Here is a 23,674-nt window from a genome sequence, read left to right as displayed (position 1 = left end):
AGGATTCAGGTTTATCTTTGTTTTTATTTCCAGCACTTCACATTGTGCAGATACACAGAAGTAATCTGCTATATGTTGGTCTGAATTTAGTTCATCAAAACTTTAGTGGTGGGAAGTGGCTGTGGCTCAAGTGATTGAACTCCTCTTTACCATATGGAGGACCCAGGTTCGATCCCTGGACCTTCTGGTAAAAAAAAGAAAAAAGGCATCCCAAACCTGTGCAGAGAGGCACAGGCCCCTGCCCAGAGAAGTAACACACCCAAGGAAAAAAAAAAGTCAAAGATGCAACCAGATTTAAAAAACACAAACAAACCTTTAGTGGAAAAATAAAACTAGTGGGATGTCTTTCAATAAGTACCGATGCTGACTAGCTGAACTCATATCCATTCATCCACAATTATCAGGATATTTTAAGGCAACTAAACATATCCAAATATACACCTTCTTTATCTTATTGTCCTGGATAATTTGAATGCAAGCACATTTGTAAACCTGAATTACTGCTATAATTATGGTTGTGTGCTGACCTGAGTAGTGATTTGGGGCTCCCATTACCTTGGCATCTGGTCTAAATTAATAACAATAAAATTCAGCACTTTTTCTTGTTGGTTTGTTTTTGTTTTCTTGTTTTGTCCTTTCATACCTCCAAATCTAATCATAAGAAAATCTTATTCAGAGCTGTGATAAAGTTTATGGGGAAGCAATAAGTACTCGTGACATTTACCCGCTTCATCACGTTATAATAGACAGCTATTTGAACTTTATCAACCTTCTGAAAATTGATGAAAGTAAAATACAATATGATGACCAAGTAACACTTGAAGTGAGTTCTATATAAAAACAGTAGATGTATCTTTAACATGGTGACGTTTTAGAGAAAAAGAAAGTATCAGATTCTCCAGAGCTTAATTGTTCTCACAAACAAAATTGACTTTTACAAGTAGAAAAAGATCAATCTAAATTTTGTTCGTATTCAAGAAGTCTTTAATACTTGTATTTCCAAAGCCTTGTGTATTACTTAGATATACAAACCATCCAAAACTTATTGGTGCAAAATGACAACCATTTTATTAATGCCAGGTATTCTGTGATTCAGGAATGTGGAAATGGCACACCAGAAGCAGCATGTCCTTGTTCTATAATGACCACAGCATCAGCTTGCCAGATGAAGGCTGGGGTGATCAGTCAGCAGCTAGAGGTTGGAATTCTCTAAAATTATATTCATTTCTGGGTCTGGTGGTTAATGCTGGCTTTATCTGGGACCTTAGATGGGGCTCTCAGCAGAATATTTGCATGTGCCTTCTCCATGTGGCTGCTTGTGTTTCCTCAAGGCAAGGTGGATGGATTCCAAGAGCAAGCATTCAAGAGGACTAGGTGGAAGCTGAATCACCCTTTGTGAACTTTAAGGACTTATCCTTAGAAGTTACCTGGCTGCCCAAATACATAGCCAGTATTTTAAAGTTATATTGAAAGAAAAGCATATGGAATAGGCGATACTGTCATGGCTGCTTTTGGAAAATACAATCTGGCACAGGCAGATTGAACAAATGCTTCACCAAAGAAGATACACAAATGGACCAAAAAACACAGGAAAAGAAGATCAACATGGTTGGTCATCAAGAAAATGCAAATCAAAACCATATAAATATTACTATATCCCCACTAGAATGGCTGATTAAAAAGACAAATAATACCCCTTGTTAATATGTGGAGCTACTGGAACACTCATACATTGCTGGTGGGAATGAAAGGGTACAACCACTTTGGAAAATCGTTTGGCAGTTTCTTAAAGTCAAAAGCACACTTACCACATACTTTTTCAATTGCATGCCAAGTTATTTACCCAAGAGAAATGAAGATATATGTCCATACTGAGATTTGTATATGAATATGTATATCAGCTTTACCCATGTTAACAAAAAAACTTGAAACAACCCAAAATCAGTCAATGGATGAATTAGATAATCAAATTTTGGTATATCTATGGAAGTCTATGCAGCAATGGGAACAAATTACTGATACATGCAACAACATGGAAAAAAATCTCAAAAGCATTATGCTTGAGCAAATGTGGCTCAAGCAATTGGGTTCCCACCTCCCACATGGGAGGTCCTGGGTTTGGTTCCCAGTGCCTCCTAAAGAAGAAAAGCAGATGTCTCAAGGAGCAGACAGCATAAGGAGTAGTTGCTGCAACCAGCAAGATGCAGCAAGAAGCAGTCGCTGCAATGAGTAGATGCCTCAACCAGCAGATGCAACAACTGCTGCAATGAGCAGAAGCTGCAGATGCTGCAACCAGAAGACAGCACAATCAGCAGGTACCAAAAGAGGTTCAAGTAGTTTGGCACTTTGCCTCCCACATGGGAGGTCTCAGGTTCAGATTATGGTACCTCCTAAAGAAGACAAGCAGGCAATGGGCAGACAGACAAGGAAGCCATGGGGCGGCAGGAGAGGGATAAAAATAATAAACAAAATCATTATACTGTGCAAACGAAGCCAGATAAAAAAGAAAATGTATTCTGATTCCACTTACATAACATTCTAGAAAACAAAACTAACCTGCAATGACCAAGAGTAGACTAGTGGTTGCCTGAGTCTGGGAATGGGTAGAAGAAATAATTCTTTCTTCCCACCTTCTGGAAGCTCAAGTGTAAGTCTTTGATTTAGGTTCAACCAATCACATGCTCCCCCTCAGGAATTTGAATCTAAGGATATATGTGGTGATGGAAATATTATTGAGAATTTAGTCCTGCCTGCTATGATATGCTGACAGGATCTATTCCGACACAATGGTGCCAAATCAACATCCTACCCTGGTGGTTTCTGTATGGTGGCATTGTTTGTGTCCACATTGCCCAGTTTCCCTTTGTTTTCTACTCATCTCCTGAGCTTGGTTCTTAAGCATTCCTATTGACGCTGTGAGCTACAAATATTCTTCCAATTAATTTACATTTGGTGTAAGTTACTTTGGAGCCAGCTTCCGTTGCCTTAAAAATAGAACCCTGACTGAAACAGAGATTCCTGTGTGCTGAATAATGGAAATTTTTCTTATAGTACAGCAGGAAAACTCTTCAGTGGAGAATTCAGTCAGAAAATTACAATTGTGTCCAATATACCTAATTATACCATTGTTTTCAATATATATTGGCTTCCATTACAATCACATTCTAAGAATCATATTTTACTTTAATTGTGCAGATGGTTGTAATAAATTCCTGGTTCCTTACTCCTTCTATCAAGTCCCGCATTTGGGATCACCTAGTTTTAAAATTCAAACTCAAACCAAATCACCCTCTGAAATAATCTCCTTATCAGTGGAGGGTTTCTTACTGTCTCAGTTGATATCTTTAGTGATCAGCTTCAAGCCACCTTTGTTGATTCTGTTCTGTTATTGTACCTTATTTCTCGTAACTGGGCTTGAATATATTCTTGGCAAAGTTCCTGTACTTCTTACTCCAGTTAATTCATTACATCCTGGTTGTTTCCCCATCTCTGAGCAGATATTTCAGTACCTCACTCCCTTTAACTGCCACGATAGTACTTTTAGCCAAGCCTCCATCATGTTGCGCGTTGCCTTTTAGTAATTCTATTGATTGCAAGTCAACAGATTTCCTTAACACCATTTTCTTGCCAGAACATCCCCTGGCTGCCCTTCAGTGGACACTGCTGATTACATGGGCAGACTGCCTGCTTGCTTATCTTTCTGCTACTGCCTACTGGCAAAGTCCCTAACACTCAAGAGCCAGTCCAGACTCTTATTATTGACTGCCAGAAACTTCTAAGACGTGTTTCCCACAACTTGATATAGTCTGTGGTTCCTGGGCCTCTTGGTGTGTCTACTCGGTTCTAATGGATGGTTTGGTAGATTCATAACTCCTGTTTTCATTTTTAGTGCCCTTAATATTCCATTATTATTCTTATACTTGGCCTAGTTAGATTAGTTTCTCATACTGCATTCTCTTTTTCTTTCTCTCTCTCCCTCCCTCTATCTCTAAACATAGTTAGAGAAAATTTCATGGTTATTGCCTCCATCTGGGAAATTTCTGGAAACACTCTCCAAATTTAAATTTATACAAGAAGATGGTCTCAGTAGAGTCTTTACAGTACTGTGAATTTACTTCCTCTGTCTGAAAAGAGGTACATAACAGAGGCCAAATTTCAACACAGGGAGAAATTACATTTTCTCATTGTCCTACATAGAGGTTTTCATCATGTTTTAGATCAGATTTATTCTTTGATAAGATCAATATGATAGTAGAGTGTTGCTGATCAAAATAAGTAACATCAATATTTGGGAATAAAGGCTTTTTTTCTTCTTTTGCCTCAGAATAATTATTTTTAAAGATCATATTTTGAATGTGTATAAGTGTGGAAGCAAAAACTACCTAAACATGTTATCTTTTTCAAATGTAAAACCACTTGGATCTGGGACCCTGCCAGGTTCTTAAATGCATCCATGCTGATTATCTGGATTGGTACCTTAGAATGTTTATCAGAACAGATGTACACTCTGCATGGCCTGATGAAAGATAGGCAGATGTGGGAATAGGCCATGGACTTTTTATATTTGGGATTAACATAAATACATGTATAAAGGTATCAGAGACAAGTTTATTTATATCCCATTTCAAAAAACATTTCATTCTGGTTCTTAGGAATTTTATCCATGAGAAAACATCAAATTAATATTGCCTATTCAGTTATCATCAGCTTTTCTTTCACATAAGTAATTTATCATTTTACATTTATGCCCTAAGGAATGACCAAAAAGTATAAAAACAAACTAATCATGACTATATATGTTAATTCCAGACCTCAGGTCTGCTAACATGCTATCTAATGATTCCCAATGCTCTGTATATTTGGGTTGAGTCTTAGTATCCCAAACAAGAAATGACTTAAGGAATAGATTTTAGTTCAGTTTTACCAAAATAAGTTGCAAAATGTCATGAAACTGTCTATGTTTATATTAAAACCAATGAAATGGGCAAGTATTGAAATGAAGAGCGTAACCAATTTCATCATTCATGTGTTTAGAGGTATGGTTTGCAGCCAGTTCCTTCTGATAAACCCATCCTAAAGCAACATTGGTTCCCTTTTTTTTCTCTCCTCCAACACCAAATCTGATGTCTTCAATTCTCTGCTATTTCATTTTCAAATTAGGCGATTTGATTCACATGCTTTTTTAAATTATTCAGGCCATATCAATTCTTCCAGGTCTCCTCCTTCTGTCTTTTGTTGTGCTATAATGACTGATTGCACCTACATGAATAGGAATTCAAGTGTATTTTTAAGGATATTGTTAATATTGTGACATTTTTCTGTGTGGGGATGTTGTGAATTTTGTAATGAGATATGTGTGTTTGCCTCAATTTTCACAAGAGACACCTATATCTATTACATACATATCTGGGGAACTCAGTTATTTGCAGTAAATGACTGTATTTGCATTTTAAGCACACACATAATTTGATGATCTTAAGGTCTTATTCAAAAAAATCCATGTTATAGAGAGAGTTTAAGAAATAACTGGTTATTCTTTAGCTCCCGAAAGAGCAATGTACTTGGAATATATTATCTTAGTTCCTTGAAGAAATACTTTTGTTTTCACAGAATATATATATTTCACAGGCTATATATCTATATATAGATCTGATATATCTGCATTCCCTCTTCCATCTATCTCTTTATTCTAAATAAATAGTTTCTGATCTTTCTTTTCATCTTTATTTTATTGGATTAATTTTAATACCATAATATTTTTCAAAAATTTCTAGATCTAGATATGAAATATTGGGCCAGTACTCTTTTCTCCTTGTTTGGAGGACTGTCCTATCCTATTTCATACTAAACCCTCTTTGACTCATGCAGTGTAAGCCAGTAGCTTAGTGCTCTTGAATTTTCTCAGTAGCATCATTTAATGCTGTACTTTACAAACTTGGAATTTATACAACTGGTATTTAATAAAAAATTAAAAACAAATGGCCAATATGCAGAACTTTTTAAAAAATATGCAACAAATTAGTTTTCTAGTACCTTCCTTAAACAGGCTTTCCATTTTTTTACTAATATAAGACCTTAAAATCAAATTTCTGAACTTAATTTAAAATGGATTAAAAATAAGATGGATTGATGGATGGATAGAAATATGATAAATATAGCAAAATGTTGTTTATAGAATCTAGGTCGTGCATATATGGGTGTTCACTTTTCGTTCAAATTTTCTGTATGCTTGAAATTTCTCTTAATAAAAAGTTGGAAAACTAAGTGCTTCACATAAGTCATATGTGAAGGTTTTCTTATATCATGTTGGTCCTTGCTTACATTGTGTGTTTGCTGTTCTGTGACTTAATGGTACCACCTTGGCTGATAAGTAAGATAATAGATCATAGGGTCTAAAAAAACAGTCTCTGGAATTACATCTTACTAGTTTAACTTGCTGGCTCCTCCAATTAGTAGTGTTTGAACTTCAGGATTCCTCCACTGCATATTGGGAATACAAATAGTACCTATCCTGTAGGCTGCGTGGGATTAAATGAGAGGATAGGCCATAACCCACTGAATGTACTGGGGGGAGAGTATGAACTACAATGTGAACTATAATCCATGTGGTGCAGCAGTGCTCCAAAATGTATTCACCAAATGCAATGAATGTGCCACAATGATGAAAGAGGTTGTTGATGTAGGAGGAGGGTGGGGTATATGGGAACCTCTTAGATTTTTTAATGTAACATTCTTTGTGATCTATGTATCTTCAAAAAAATACAATAAAAAATTTTTAATTAAAAAATGAGAGGATATGTAGAAGGAATTTAAGACAGTGATTGGCACATGTTTAAAGCTCAGTAAATATTAGCTGTTATTATTTCTTATCTGATGGCGCAAGGATAAGGTATTGCTGAGTTTTCTCTCTTGTACTTTTCTTAGTTGAAAGTAGCTGTCAAAAGCTAATAGATGATGCGTATTTTTATTTTAAATTCTGCCTTTGCCTAAACCAGGAAATGTGGTTTGAGTCCATATAGATCATATTTTTTAATATTTTAACTTATCTATTTTTGAATCTATTTAATCAATTTGAATATTTAATCAAATTCATTTAATAATCAATTTAAATATTTAGTGTTGTTTATACTGCACCTCCTCTACTCAGGGCATGAATAAGTTGAATTCATCAGCATTTTGAAATAAGGAAATACATTAAAATTTGTGGTCAGTCCTCTCCATCTTTAAATGTTAGAAATGAGCTAACTGTCATTTAACTAAAATACAATGAGAGAAGTTAATTGCTACTGACTTTTTAAAAACTAAAACTATTAGGTTACTAGTAACCCAATGTGTGTGTATATACTTATATACATACCTATAGAGAGACCAACACCAGTTCTTCTGAAAAAACGTATAAATTACAATATATTTTTTAAAAATGATACTACTTGTTTCTCCTTTGCAAAATGAAATTCAAACACCTTTGCCATTTGTTTGTATAGGGATTGCATCAGGTAATAATATTTGTTGAATAAATAGGATTGTGATTTAAACTGCAGCAGAACCAACAATTCCAATGCAGAAAATGTTTACATTTTAACTGTTCTTAGTAAAACAAGTTTCTTCCTTCAGATGTCTACTCAAAAAAGTATACTACAGCTGGTAATATCTTCAAGTGAAAACTTCTCATATCACTTTCCATTTTTCCCAAATGAAAAACCTAGTGATAATCTCCAATCTCATGCTTGACTTATCATTCCTTTAATTAATATTAAAAATCTCCACCTTGTTTGCAGAAGAATCATGGCTATTGAATATCTTGAACCCAATATAAATTATAACAAAGAACAAAAATGTAATTTTAAATTTTCTGACATCAGGTTTCTGCTGAGTGAAGTATATATTTTTCAGCATTAACAGTGCTAAGAAATATCATATATGGATGAAAAGGACAGGAAGGGAAAACACAACAGGATGGCTTCTCTATTTTTTATAAATTTCCATCACAATCTCCAAAACTAGCTTATATACAGTGGGTGATCCATAAATATTTGTTGATTATGATGATAGATGGCACATTTTGTATGCACTAATGTCAGTGCATGAGCACATTGCTTGCACTTCAAAAACCAAAGCAAGCAATAATATTGACAAATGACCACATTCTCCAATGCTTCTAAGTACTGGTAGTTCAAAGTTGGGGGCCCTCATCCATTTATCAAGACTATTACTGAAATTCAACTGCAATGTATTTGTTCAACTTGAGCATTTAAGCATAAACACCATTTATGTGAAGACAATTCATTCTTTTTAGACAGGTCTTAGGGTCGGAATTTCTTCTCAAAGAACTGTAGAAACATTCAGAAGCACCAGCCGCCATATGAAGTATGAGGTTTCTGTACTTGAAAAACTGAAAACAATAATTTAGGGGAGAAAAAACAACAACCTCCATTCCATTTTGTGAAGTTAGTTTATTGCAGCAGTTTACCTCTGCTAAACTGTTTATGGAGCCAGAGGAGGCTGTCTTAGAATCTTTTTCCACGTATCTAACCTTATGCCCTTGGAGGCATAACTTGCCAAGTTTCAGTAAAGTCAGCTGTATAATATTGCTACTAAGAATTACTATATCATAGAGTTTCTATAAGAATCAAATGATATAAGGTATATTGTCCATTTAAAAGAATAGTTGGTATATATTAAATATTAAAAAATATTAGCCAGACTGCTAAATTTGCAGGTATTTTAATATTTAAAAAATAGCGCTAAGTATTTTCTAACCATCACAGTAATATATATTCTATGTTAGATTATTTCATATGTTTACCCAGTCTCTTTCTTACTCAGTCCTTTGTAACCAAGTGCTTCTTTGGTTTTCCAAATGTTCATCCCCAACCAAGTGGCTTCCTTAAGTTTTTTAAAGCAGAGGTTATCTCAACATTACCACTTTTAAAAAACTTTATGTTTCAAATAAACTCAGAACAATAGAGAAAAGTAGAGAGAACTGTTTTTCTTTAGCTGTCTGAATCTTCAACAATTATCAGCATTCTGCAACTCTTTTATCTATTTCCTGAGAACTAAGATCTTCTTTGTCAACATGACTTAACTTATTTTATCCCTTCCCCCTCCAGGAATCCTTTGTCTTAGAATGATAAGATTGTAAATTAATAAAGAACTTCATTGTTTGCTTTAAGAAATTCCTACAAATCAGTATATCAGGGATAATAATCTGATCATCCATACGAAACAGCTCACTTTTTAAATAACGATTTACTTATGAAGACTTGCTGTGAGTTCCTTGCTCCCTCACTGTATCCACTAGTCCTACACTATTATGCTATGAACTTTGCCTAATTCATTCCTCACTTTAAACCATTTTAGTCTAAGATACTGCTGCGACCATCAAGACAGTCTTCCTCCTCACTGAAATTACTTCAAATGAACCTAGTGTTGCTCTGTTAACAGGCTGTCTGGTGATACTTTGGTGAAATCAATGCCCATATGTATGATTTGTTTGTGTAAACAATTTTTGGAACATCATTTCATTTCATTTGTATGCATCCTAACTGACCAGGGCTTTTTCAATAACACAATCACCATGCTATTATCACATTAACCATAATTAGCAATGATTCTTTAATATCAACTAATACCCAAACTATGGGCAACTTTCTCTGATTATCTCAAAGGTGAATTTTTATAGTTTTTTCTTTTAAAATTAATATCCACATAAATTCCACATATGACATTTGATTGCTAGGTCTCCGAAGTCGCTTCTATTTTATAAGTGTCCTCACTTTTTTAAATGCCATTGATTTGTTGGCTGTAAGAGGTCACTTGTTCTGTAAAATGACCTGTATTTTGAATTTGACTTTTCTTTCCTCATGGTGTGATTTACATTTTTCATTTATCACCATTCCTCCCTGCATTGCTATAAACTTCAGGTAGATCTATATGCTTCATTATACTCAGATACAATATTTTCAGAAGATACCTTATAGGTGGTACTGTGTATTTCCTATTGCATCACATCAGGGGACACATAATATAGGGCCGTCTCACTATTCGTTATGCTAAGAATGATCACTGGCTTCATGTGGTAAAACTCTTATCTCATTATAAATTTCTCCATTCCAACTTAATCTAAAGGTTTGAGCGTACATTGATATTTATTAGTACTAACATTATTTCATTAGAAGGTTGCAAAATTGTAATTCAATATTATCATTCCTTTAGCATTTACTTGCTAAGATTCTGTTATGAAGAGAAACATCTCTCATCAAGTATTTGGTTACCCTGACATCAAGTTTGTATGGGAAATGCAGGATAAATTTGTATTCTTTTATTTATCAACTTTCAGTTTGTGCCCTAGCATCATCCAGTAGTTTCAGATGAGGATTTTTTGAGTGACACTATGAGTCCGTTGATTTTTTTTATATTTGGTGTATTTGAAACTTAAATTTTTCTTTATAGGCCAATAGAGGCCCTCTTTTCATTTTTTAAATTTAAATGCAAAATTCTTGTAGAAACATTTATGTCTTACAAGTATACATATCAGTGAATTATCACAAAGTAATCATACATGTCTAACCATTCTAATATGGGAAACCTGTACTTTCTGCATGATTTTTCTGTAAGTCTACAACTGCTCTAATTTAAAAACAAACAAAAAGATGCAAAAAAAGAAAAAGAAAAAGAGAGAAATGGAATCTTATTGACCCACCCGTTATAAGCCCCATCCTAATCTTTATAACTTCCTCCTTACCAAAAGTCACCACAATCATGTTTAACAACAAAGATTAGTTTTCCTTATTTTTGAACTTGATATGAAAAGAATTTCCAGTATACTTTCGTGGCTGCTTGATTTTTCTCAATATTATGTTTGCAAGATTTATACTTGATGATGCAAGATGCAGTAGTTTGTTCATCTTCAGTGCCTCCATCCATCGCATGAATATAATACAATGTTATTCTATTCATTCACCAATTCCAGTCATAAATACTTTAACTCTATAATAAGTTTTGCTATACAGTGAAATAAGTCTTCCCACTTTATTCTTTAAGATTGATTTAGAATTGCTTTCCATATAAATTTTAGAGTCAGCTAGTTAATTTCCAAGTAGGAAAAAAGAAAGACCAAATTAAAATCTGATGGGGATGAGTGGGTATAGCTCAGTTGGTTGAGTGCCTATTTCCTGTGTATGAGATCCTGGGTACATGCCTCCTAAAAAGAATAAAAGGATGGGATTTTTATGTAATTTTAATAAATTACAGGTCAATTTTGGGAAAGTTGCCATATTTGTAATATTAGATATTCTTAATCTATGACCAATTTTAATTTACATAAAACCTCACAGTTTAATCCATACACTCCTCCTTGTTAGTAACTATTTTAAGTCTTTCTATGTGCATAAGGGATTTTGTCCAATTTTTCTTTCTATAAATTACATTATAGATCAATTAATATTTATTTTAAATATAAAATTATATTCTAATTGATATGATTTTTACCTAAACATGGTTTTTCCTTTTTCCCCCAAACAATTACTTGCACTTACAACCTGGACTCTTATGAATTATTCCATTAAAATTAATGCTGATAGATATGATATGCTTAAAATTTTAGGGAGAATGAATGTAAAAATCACCAAACAGCTCCATTAAAATTTATGATGTTGGAAAGCAGTTGTAGCTCAGTGGTTGTCCACCTGTCCCCCGCCCCATGTATGAAGTCCCAGGTTCAATCCCCATTTTCTCCTAAAAAAAAAAATTATGGTGTGTCTGCTGGTTCTATTAGGATACTGTACTATATATCACTGTCTATTTTTAGTGCAATGCTACTGTCTTTTCATCTCAAGCTATGTCTATATGACTCCAATGTCGTTTGACTTTATCTCATTAAATTGACGGTCTCTGAAGCCACATACATCCTGACATCATGTCCTTACCCTTTTCTCACTTTTTATTCCTTTTTGTCCCTCCCTCTCGACTTGCTTGGCTCTGATTAAGGTGGATTCGTTCCAACTGATGCTTGAGGGAATCAGAAAGAAAAGTTTTTTAAGCAGCAGTTATTTTGATTTGCCTCAAATGATTTTCAGTTCATATATTTTAGTTATCAGTTAGTTGTATCTGTTTGTCTCATCATTTGGTTAAAAAGATTTTACATCCATTTAGTAGATAAAAGTCTAGCTGTTATTTTTCAAACTTCAGCTGTTATGAAAGAACAAGTTCAGAGGGGAAGATTTTACTTTTTTCCTCCGGTTAGCATGCCTGAGCCCAAATGTTACTTGTCACGTCTGAAATGTTTTCTCCAGCCAAGCTGTCATTTCAGTTCCTTGAGAATATCCTGTCCAATTTTCTGATATATCACAGAAATTTTATTTAAAACAAAGTGAACTTTGATCTCTCAAACTCTGTCTTTGTTGAAAATTTCAATAAAGTATTTGATCAAAAGTCTTAAGAGCTTGAAATGGACCATGAATTGTTGTCAGAATCTGCACAATCAGGCTGAAATTTTCCCAAGGAAAAAATCTTTGTGGAACTTTAGTTCCTACTCCCGCACAAGTATCTTAAAATGCAAAAAATTCTCCTTAAAATAATGAAGGTAAAGGAGAGCAATAAGCTCTAGGGCAGGGTTTCTCAACCTTGGCACTACTGACATTTTGGGCTGGATAATTTTTCATTGTGGGGCTGTCTGTACATTGTGGGATGTTTAGTAACACCCCTGGCCTCTATCCACTCCATGCCAATAGAACCTTCTTTGCCTTTTTTTATTGTTTGTTTTCCTCAACCCATGATCAAAGATAGCAAATAGATTTGAGATTAAAATTTGACCTGATATCATTACAGTCTTTTGTCATAATTTGAGTTTTTTTTTTAAGTTGCTGCAGTGAAAAGCACTGACTACCATTGATTTGGGGAGGGGAGTGCTATTTTGCTTTGTTTCTGCTCAGAAGCACTTAGTTAAAATATATATAAAACAAGATAATATAAAATGCTTACTTGGCTTGTTTTCAGGTCCCTGAATTTGAAAGGTGTGCATCCAATAAAATTAAACAAAATGAAAGTACTAATTTGTCTCTATTTTCCTGTTAGAGATGAAGCTGTAAAATTGAGCTGAGGATTAGCAGCCTAGTCTATCTGGTAGAAGGGTTTTTTTAAAGAATCAAATATAAATTCTTTGTCCATACCCAGCCCACCGCTGTGGGGGAAAATAAGTGTGTGTGTATATATATATACACACACATGGTATAGGACAAGTATATTCTCATTAAGAGGGGAAACAATCCTGACAGCACAAAGATGTAGTGTACATCTGGAAATAATAGCCCACATTAATCAGACCAATATTTCAGAAATGTTGGATATTCACAAAGAATGCAAGAAGGCAAAATTTATTTGATAAAGTATAAGAAAGCCAGTATTTACCAGACTCAAACGAACGGACAGCAGAATTAATTGAAAGAGGAGGTGGACAAAATGAGGAAAAGCAAGATGAAAATAAAATAGGAAAACGTTGTAGGATGGATGAAATGCAGTAGCAATTTACAAACCCGTTTTGGAAAAAATGTAGAGAACAGAATAGATACTATTGTGCATACACACATACATATTTATTTAGTGATGGCCTTTGCTTTATATCTGCTGTATTATTTAATTTTCACAACAATCTGAAGTAGGCAGTATGAAAGGAAGCAGTACTAATGAGTGCTATAGCCAGGTTTTCATTGCAATGATCCAGTATAAATGAGTTGATTGAGAAGTTTCCTTAAAAAGTTGAGGAAGAGACAAAGATATTACTATATACAAAGATAGTTGTGTTGATAGGTCTGGATAATGTAAATACAAAATATGGAAATAGGTGAGGAGATTTAGGACAAATGACACAGAAATACTAACTAATTGACCAATGTTATAATTAATTAAAAGTTAATTCTTGAATAATAACAACAACAAGAAAAAAAGGCCTGAATGTGAAGATCAAAATTGTCAGCACATATGTTTTCAAATGGATTACAATACAAAGTTAAGTATAAAAGCCCATAAACATCTGGGAGGATGGGGAAAAGGATACTAATAAAGGAAGAAAACTAAATTACCTCTAGATATTTTCTTTTCCAATTTGAAGTGCCAGAAGACAATGGACTCACACATTTAATTTCGTAGGGGGAAAATCTTGTGACGTGAATCTTACAGCTAAGCTAAATTGCTTTTATACATGGAAACATATATTGGAATCTTTGAAGAGTTAAGAGCTTAGAAAATATACTACCCATACATCTTTCTTCAAAATGTTACTTAAAGACCTTCTCCAAAAGTAATTAGTACTGAAATCTAGAAAAGTTAGATCATGATATAAATGGACTTTCCTTAACAGGCTGAATGCCCAAAATGCAATGTCTCTTTGGATGATTTATCACCAGGTGGATGCTGAAATTCAGAACGAATGTTTCTCACTTCTTGCCCAAGTTCTTTCTCTACAGTAATTACAGGATTGCTTTATATTTGTTTGTTTTTTGTTTAATTTCTCATGTGTCTCTCACCTCACAGTTTATTGGAAAAATCCTGTCATTTTTAAGGATGGCATACTCTAGTTTCTTGCTATCCTCACCCGGTAATTGGTAATAACAATTTGTTTTTGATACTTTGCTGGATGAAATTGCACCCAAAATGAATTTTCTCTTTATCCTCAAAAGCACACATGAATAGAAAATTAAAATAACCCTGTACTTGTTAGGGAGATGAAATAATTATTTTTTTGCATCTTTAAGTATTATATAAGATGAGTTGAACCATTTTGTTTTTATTTTATTATTATCTCTACCATTCAAAAATCTACATTGTAAGATTTATGAATATTCCTGGGTCAACTATGTGTAAAAACCCAATTTATCCTGAATTATTTAAGCTATATAAAAGCATGCAAAAATAAAGAGAGTAAAGAAATGCACAAAAAGGTGAGTCATATCTGGGTGGGAGAATTTTGTGTGATGGCTTTTCATCGTTATAGTTTCATATATATATATATATTTCTTTTTTTAGGTACCAGGGGCCAGATATTGAACCTGGGACCTTGTATGTGGGAAGCTGGCACTCAACCACTGAGCCACACCTGCTCCCCTGAGTTGGGTTATTCATTTGTTTTGCTTGTTGTGTGGTTTTGTTTTTTCTAGGAGTCCCCAGGAACTGAGCCCAGGTCCTCCCATGTGGGAAGCAGGTGCTCAAGTGCTTGAGGCACATCTGCTCTCTCCTAAATATATATACTTTTTTAGAGATTTATTTTTTTTTTATTTCTCTCCCTTCCCCCCCCCCCCGCCCCGGTTGTCTGCTCTCTGTGTCCATTTGCTGTGTGTTCTTCTGTGACCCCTTCTATCCTTAACAGCAGCACCAGGAATCTGTGTCTCTTTTTGTTGCATCATCTTGCTATGTCAGCTCTCCGTGTGTGCAGCACCATTCTTAGGCAGGCTGCATTGTCTTTCAAGCTGGGCAGCTCTCCTTACGGGGTGCACTCCATGTGCATGGGACTCCTTTATGTGGGAGACACCCCTGCATGGCAGGGCACTCCTTGCGTGCATCAGCACTGCGCATGGGCCAGCTCCACATGAGTCAAGGAGGCCCGGGGTTTGAACCACGGACCTCCCATGTGGTAGGCAGATGCCCTATCCATTGGGCCAAGTCCATTTCCCAAGATTTGTTTTATTCTATTTATTCCCTGCCCCCTTGCTGCCTGCACTCACTGTCTGCTCTCTATGTCTGTTTGCTGCACATTCTTCTGTGCATGCTTATCTTCTCTTCTCATCTTCTCTTTAGGAGGCGCCAGGAAGCGATCCCAGGACTTCCAACATGGGAGAGAGGCACTCAATCACTTAAGCCGCCTCAGCTCCCTGGTCTGCTGCATTACTCACGTCTCTCTTCTGTGTCTTCCTGTGTTCCATTATCCTGCTACACCAACTCTCCATGGCACAGGCTGTCAGCTTTTCATGGCCTGGGCCAGCTTGCCTTCACCAGGAGGCCCTGGGAATTGAACCCGAAGCCTCCCATATGGTAGATGGGAGCCCATTCAATTGAGGCACATTCACTTACCCCTCCTATATTCTTAAGATAACTTTTACAACCAAAAATTAAATATTGGATACATAATTATTCACAAATAGCATTCATTAAAAATACTGGGATAAATATATCAATGCTTACTTTGTCAAGATATTAAAATTAAAGGTATTTTTTTCTTTCATCTGATTTTCTATCATTTTCCAATTGCTCTTTCAAGCAACAGCTTCCATCTTTCCCATACCAAACCCAGGAAATGACTGCCTCCCTCTATCTTAACTGGGGAAAAGAGGTAGAGTCATCTCAAATTATTCCCTCTACACTGTGATAACTGTCCCCCTCATTTGTTGCCTTTTATCCAATGGGAACTTTGGACTCAAGCCCTATTAAAGGGTGTCATTTACTCCCCATAGAAGCCAATGAAGGACTAAAGGTGGGGAACACCATCGGCTCTTTTTATGGTCTTTCCACATGTCTAAGACACATAGCAACCCTGTCGCCTCCTTTTTTGATGAGGGTCAATTATCCTTATCAGCATGGTGACTCTTTTCCTTGCCTGCTAGAAGTGACCAGGCATCAGCCATAGCTGAATGATAAATGAGTTTCTTAGGAGAGGAAAGGGGAGGGGAGAGAAGAAGGATCTTTCTTTCACAACAGTCCCTCCTGCCACTCTCCCTGTGGGCACATGAACAGCTGAGTTGGTGGAGAGCAATAAAACTAAAAATATATACTCTGATTCAAAAGTTTATGCCCAAAATTTACTATATCTTAGGGAAATTTACATTTAAATACCTAACAGAAAGTGCATAGGAATAACTAATACCCAGCCACTCTCTACTTCCAACTTTATTCTGATTCTCCTTTACAGTTTATTGGCGAGGATAGTAAACTTGGGATAATAAACCACTTTAGACTGGGCCCACCACCATTTTAACATATTAGAGGTTTAGTTTAATTTTGCCTTATTTTACTTCCTTCCTTTAAGTTTGATTTGGTTATCGAATGCATGCAGCCTTGAAAATTATTTTTCAGTTCTATTGTTTTATATGTTATAAATAAAAGATCTCCCCTTTTATCTATGTTAAATCTGTATAAATACATTTCTTCTAATTTCCTTGTAGTCATTTTGTTGCTTAGTTTCTAGCATTTCAAAATGAAGTCTTATTCATTTCTTTTGTAGTTTCTTCTTATTATAGGACGTGCTTAGCATTTTAACTTTCTTCTCTTATAGGAAAACACTCTGTTAAATATTAATATGTGTCCTTATTCCCGCTATTTTAAAGATATTCTTCAATGTCAGTTCTGACATTTTATTTAGGATCTTGTTTCTTATGTTTGTTTCTTCTTTGCATGCTTATTGTGATCACAAATTTCTAATTGTATCATCTTTACTTTTTGGAATTCATTGTCCTTGTCTTTGGACATATTATATGGCCATTTGTTTCTGTACAAGTTTCATTGGTGTTTGAAAAATAGTTGATTCTAATTTTTCAGTGTGTTCACTTTAAATATAAATCCTTTGCATAAAGTTATTGTTAACATTACTTGTATCTTTATATTCTTGTTTTGTTGGTTTATTTTCTATAAAGAATTGAGAAATTGGTGTAAAATCACCTAAAAGTATAATGTTTCTTTTCATTTCTTCTTTTATAAATGTAATGTTAAGCGTGTGTGGTACCCTTTACCATCATAAAATAAGTTTGTTGTCCCACCTAATAAATTCTACCTGGAATTCATTATTGGTGTTTAATGTTGTATTTCTTTATGTTTCATTGGCATGGTGTGTCTTTTTTGTGTCCATTTACAATCAATTGCTTTTCAAAGCAATTTCTGAGTCAATATAGGTTTACCTTTTTAGTTTTTTGCTTTGTTTTCCCTAACCTTGAGAGTCATCTTAATTTTTGCAAATAAATTGTATCCCTTTTGTGTTTATTGCTACAACTGGCCTTACTATAGAAAAACCCATTTATTTTATTTTGTGACTTTATTTCCTTTGTTTTCTATTGTTGTACCTTATACTATGTGATATTTTATTTTTGTATTTTTTTATCACAAGATTTTTTTCAAGAGTTAGGACATACATGTACTGTTTGGTATCCACAGTTTTTAGATATTAAGAATGAATTCTTGTTTAAATTGAGTCTGCTTTCCCTTCTCATCTACACAACTGGTATCCATTTTATTTTATTTTATTTCTAGGTAATTTTTAAAAATTATCTCTTTACTTGAATACCTGCAATTTAAGATTATCTTTCTATTTCCTTCGTTTGTATTAGACTACTCAGAATAGTTTCCTAGTAAAGATTTTCTCATTATGACTTTGTGCTTGTAGAAACTGCTTCATTGACATCCAGCAATTACTGTCATAGAAGAGAGAATTGCCATTAATGCAAGTTTTTTTTCCCTCGATAAACACGAGTCTTTCCGTGTGTGTTTAAGTACAATATTCGTTTTTTTAATATTGGAGTTTTGTAACTTTGAAATAAGTTTCAGGTGTAGTTTATGGTTATTAAATAATTTTTCTAAGTGTTAAGACTTTCTATTGAGCATATTTATGTTTTCCTTCATTTTAAAAAGTTTTCCCCTTATATCTGTGTATTAAAGAAAATTTCCATTTGTCTTAGGCACTCTGATATTGTTATCATCCCCTCTCTAGGAGTATACACCTTTTCGTCCTTTCCTATTGAATTCCATGTGATTTTCTCTATCAGTGATTTTCTCCTTGAATATCTCTATTTGATTTCTTAAAAAGATTTGATACTACTTATTTATGCTTTTAATTTAGTTTAAGTTTTGCAATGCTATTACCTTTCTTCTTAAATTCTTTTTTCACAACTTACCAGTGGCTTTTTCTAATTTAATTATTAACTCATTATTGTGTATTTTATGTAATCCAGAAGCCAGGAATCAAAAATGTCTGTTTTTTTTCATGGTGTTTTTTTCCCTCACCTTATTGGTTTATTCATCTTTAAAGGGGACAGTTGTTTTAAGATTACTTTCTCCAATTGCGTTCCACAAAAACGTAGGTTGTATCTGCTTGACTCCTCTTTAAGGTCATGCAAATCATTAAGATCAAATTCTTTGAATTTGAGCTCAGGGATTGAAAGCTGATTATTTACTTTCCATGCTTACCTACTAAATTGCCTGAAATCAGTGAGAAGAGTGTTGGCTACCAGGCAGTTTCATGGGACATGTTTTGGCTTCTTATATTTTCTCTCTGAATGTTTTGCAACACCAGCCCTCTGTTGAATACCAGTCTCATTAAAGGGTGCCCTATGCATTTTAATCTTTTTCCCTTTCTTCTAAATTGGTTCAATTGATTGGCTACTTTGCTAAGAAGTCAGATTATAATAATGAAGTTCAATTTGTGGACTTTTTTAAAAGGATGACATATTTTCCAATATTATATTATGAACATTTCAATTATAAAGGAATGTTTAAAGTATTTTAAAGCAAACTTCCATATCTCCATCTGTGCATCTATCTCTGACTATACCTTGTTTTTTCATGCATTTCAAAGTGAATTTCACTCCCTCTAAATACATCAAGTATATCATTAACTAGAGTGAAATTTGTTGGCCATGTCTTTTTAAGTAAAATTTGCATACAATGAAATGAAGTAATCTTATTAATCATAAATATGCATTTGTTGCATTTTCACAAATTCATACATCTGTGTAACCCAAACTTCCATCTAAATATAAAATAGCACATCACCTCCAAATGTCCCTTCATGCCCCTTCCTAGAAAATCCTGACTCTTACCCTTCCAGAGGCAAACAATGTCCTGATATTTTTTCTCTGTACATTAGATTTGTCTGTTTTAAAATCCCATATAAATGGAATAATACTGTATGTATTATTCTACTTATGAATTCAGTATAAAGTAAACTACAGTAAAGAGCATGTACTCTTTTGTTTAAGGCCTCTTTCGCTTTGCCTAATGATCTTGAGATTCATCCATGTTATTGGTATATCAATTCTTGGTTCTATTTTACTGCTGAGTATTATGCAAATATTATTTGAGTATATTATAATTTGTCCATTTTCCTATTTATGGACACCTGGGCTGTTTACAGTTATGGCTATCATGAATAAAACTGCTGTGAACATTTTTACAAGTCTCTTTGGGAACATATTTTTTCATTCCTCTTGCCTAAATACATGGAAGAAGAATTGCTGTGTCATATGAAAGATACACAGTTAGTTTTATGTGGTTGGGGAGGGAGCCCTACATGGTAAACAGCTTCAAGCCCTGTAGCACTGAAGATGCCCCAGAGGGTCCTTCAGAACAAATTCTGCTATGTTTTCTCAACAAAGAATTCTGTATTAGCTCTTTCAACTGAGACCAAATTGCCGTGTATTTGGTGTACATGCTCTTGACTTGGTGAGAGGGGCCTTTTCATGTTTTAGTCATAAAGTATGTTTTAGTGCATATGTTGGGGATTGGATCATGTCCCCCACAAACGACATATTCAAATCTTAGTCCAAGTTCCTATAGGTGTGAACCTATTTGCAGATAGGATCTATGAGGATGTTATTATTAGTTAAGATGTGGCCAAATTGAATCAGGATAGGTTTTAATCTGCATGACTGGAGGCCTAATAAAAAGATGAAATTCTGAAGTGGTTAGTCAAAGACAGCCACAGGTAGAAGCCAGACATCAGTGGAAACTAGAAGAGCAGTCACAAGGAAAGAAAGATGGCGTTGTGATAGAGGACTGCCATCACCAGAACATGACAGACTTTGGAGAAAGCTGGCCTTGCCAACGTCTTGATTTTAGACTTCTTGCCTTCAAAGCCGTGAAACAAGAAATGCTTATTGTTTAAGCCAACCATTGTGTGGTATTTGTCATAGCAACTCTGGCATGCTAAGACACCCTATTGCTCATCATTGCTAATAATGGGAGGAAATGAGAGCTGTACATGGACATTTACTTTATTATTTCTCCAGCCTTTCATGGGAAAATGTTTTAAAGGAAAAAATAAACAAGTTATACAGTTTTCAATTATGAAGCAACATTGCAAAAAGTCCCATTAATTCCTAAATCCTTTTTGTTATCATTTGCTAGTAGTGGAAGTGGAACTATCTGCAATCCATTTTTCTTCATTGTATTAATGAGTTTTGGATGATTTTTGTTTTATTTTAATCTCTAATTGAAATTTTACCCCAAGAGGGTTTCTTATTAAAAATTATAATAAGGAGGGTTTTTTAAAAAATGTAGTTGTTAGATTGGTTTCAAGGCTTTTTCATTTTCTTTCCAAACAGGAGCAATCAGTTTCTATATTGTGGTATTACATAGGCTCCTACCAATTCTAATATACTGATAATAAAATTGAAGTAAATTGCCTGCTGGAAAAATAAATACATGTGGATTATGATATTAACTTTTCATTTTTTGAAACAGAGATTAGAGTTTATATGTAAAAATTAATGTACTGTTTCTCGGCACTTTTCTAATTCAGAAGGCTTACTAATTTTCAACTGAAAAATCACTGTCCAAGATCCAACAAATTTTTCCTTCCTTTCTCCCCCCTTTTCCCTCTCCTCACTCCCCACCCCCACCCCCTGCCTCTCTATTCTTTCCTTTTTTGGTTCACTTCTAGATACTAGGCACTTCAGGAACTCTTATAGATAACTCACAGATAATCTCTTGATTAAGGAAAAAAAACCCAGTGGTGTATGGACTGCATTGAGGTCTCTTGGGGAGTGAAGGTGCCCTGCATATCACTTCTGTAAACAGGTCCAGTTATGCCTACCCTCGTAAGCCTTGTGGTAAAGTAGCTTTTTAACTCATTCAAACTGAACAGTGGAAGCTCCATATAAGAACACATTATGAATGGAATGTTCCTTTCATTATGCAACAACGCAGCCTTTTGAATAGACACTAAAACAGCCCTCATCTCAAAGACTCGGGTGCTCCTGATGCAGTATGAGAACTTAGATGGTGGGGAATAGTTGAAGATTAAGCTCTCTGCCAGACAATAATCTCTTTGGACCCATTACATTTTAGTCACAATCAGATTAGATCTCCCATCCTGAAACTTTCCCCTGTCTACACTTTGAACAGTTTATCAATCCTTATGAAGAAATGCAATATTTGTATAAATTCCGTTAGGTCTCTATAGAAAATCAGAATTGTAAGTGAATAATACATTAAATGTCTCAAGGGCTACCATAAAGCATTTTTCTATGGCTTGACAACAAAACTCTTAGAGCAGTTTCCGGTTTCTGCAAGTTGGAGATCCTTTTAGCTTCAACAATACACAAAACCAGCAAATTCATACAGGGGATATCCTTAAGTTCTTAAAAAGGAAGATCTCTGAAAATGCCTTCTTCTTGTTGGTATGGGAATAGTCAGCTTTGCCACATATGGCAGTGATATCTAAAAATGTTGGCAAGCGGCTATTCAATCTTTGATAACTGTTATATTTCTGAAACCACTAGTATTTTGTTGCTTCATTCTTATAAGAGTTAACCCAGGAAATTGGACATATATCTGGTTTCTGATATTAGTAGTGGCTAACATGCCTAATGCAAAACTCCATCCTCTTGGAAGCATGTCCTTGCCTTCTGGACCTTTGTCGTAGCTGTTCCCTTTTTATGCAAGTAGCACTGTAGGCTCAAAGTGCTACTGCGGTGGTTGGAAGCTGTATGTACCCCAGAAAAACATGTTCTTAAAACTAATCCAGTCCTGTAGATGTGAACCCATTGTTAAGTAGGACCTTTTGAAGAGGCTAGTTCAGTTAAGGTGTGATCCACCTTACTCAGAATGGGTCTTGGTTAATCCTATTACTAGAGTCCTTTTTAAGAGACTGAAATTCAGACAAAGAGAAAAAAAGTTACTGAAGAAAGAAGCTGAAATGAAGGAAATCCTGAAGTGAAGGGCGAGACCAGCAGAGGCCGCCAAGTGTCTTACCCTGTGACAACAGAGCCAAGGATCTCAGGCAGCTGGTCTTCGGGAAAAAAGCATCATCTTGATGGTGCCTTGATTTGGACCTTTCTCTGGCCTCAAAACCATTATCGAATAAATTTCCATTGTTTTAAGCAGCCCCATTTCATGGTATTTGCTTCAACAGCCTGGGAAACTAAAACATTTGGTGAGCTAGATTGATAATGAATCTACTAACACATCTGGAGTAACTCCAAAACATAGTTGTTAGGATAATATGGAATTTGCTAAAACCTGTGGAAGCCTTTGAGAACTGGAATAAGCATAATAATAAAATATCTTACTGTTCTCCAAAAATGAGAATTTTCAAATGAGAATAAGCAAAATAAAATACTCACACATTAAAAATAATCTGGTAACTGATGAAATAAAAGTTGATATATTTAAAAATTAATCTTATTGTGTCCTATTATTCAGTGGTCTTTCATTGCTTCTATGCCACCATCGCTAGAATTGCTGTCTGATGTACACACACTGAATGGTGTTATACAAGTCTGCAGACCAGAAAAGTCTAAACTGAATAGTCCACACATTAGCAATATAAAAAAAATTGTTCATTTCCTGCTCAATATTAATGGTGGCTGGAATATGACCATTTGTTATAGAAAAAAATTCATACCCACACACTTCCAGATATGACATGCCAGCAAAGAGAGGGAAATTCATAGGATACTTTAAAAGACCTCTTGGAAAA

General features: G+C 34.8%; 1 pseudogene; it reads left to right on the top strand.

The window, feature by feature from the left end:
* The first annotated feature begins 1,125 nt into the window (after positions 1-1,125).
* LOC111761557 (archaemetzincin-2 pseudogene) lies at positions 1,126-22,649 on the top strand (annotated as a pseudogene).
* Positions 22,650-23,674: the final 1,025 nt, after the last annotated feature.

Source organism: Dasypus novemcinctus, chromosome X (assembly GCF_030445035.2).
Source record: "Dasypus novemcinctus isolate mDasNov1 chromosome X, mDasNov1.1.hap2, whole genome shotgun sequence".
Lineage (NCBI taxonomy): Eukaryota > Metazoa > Chordata > Mammalia > Cingulata > Dasypodidae > Dasypus > Dasypus novemcinctus.
This window is presented reverse-complemented; position numbering and strand designations above follow the sequence as displayed.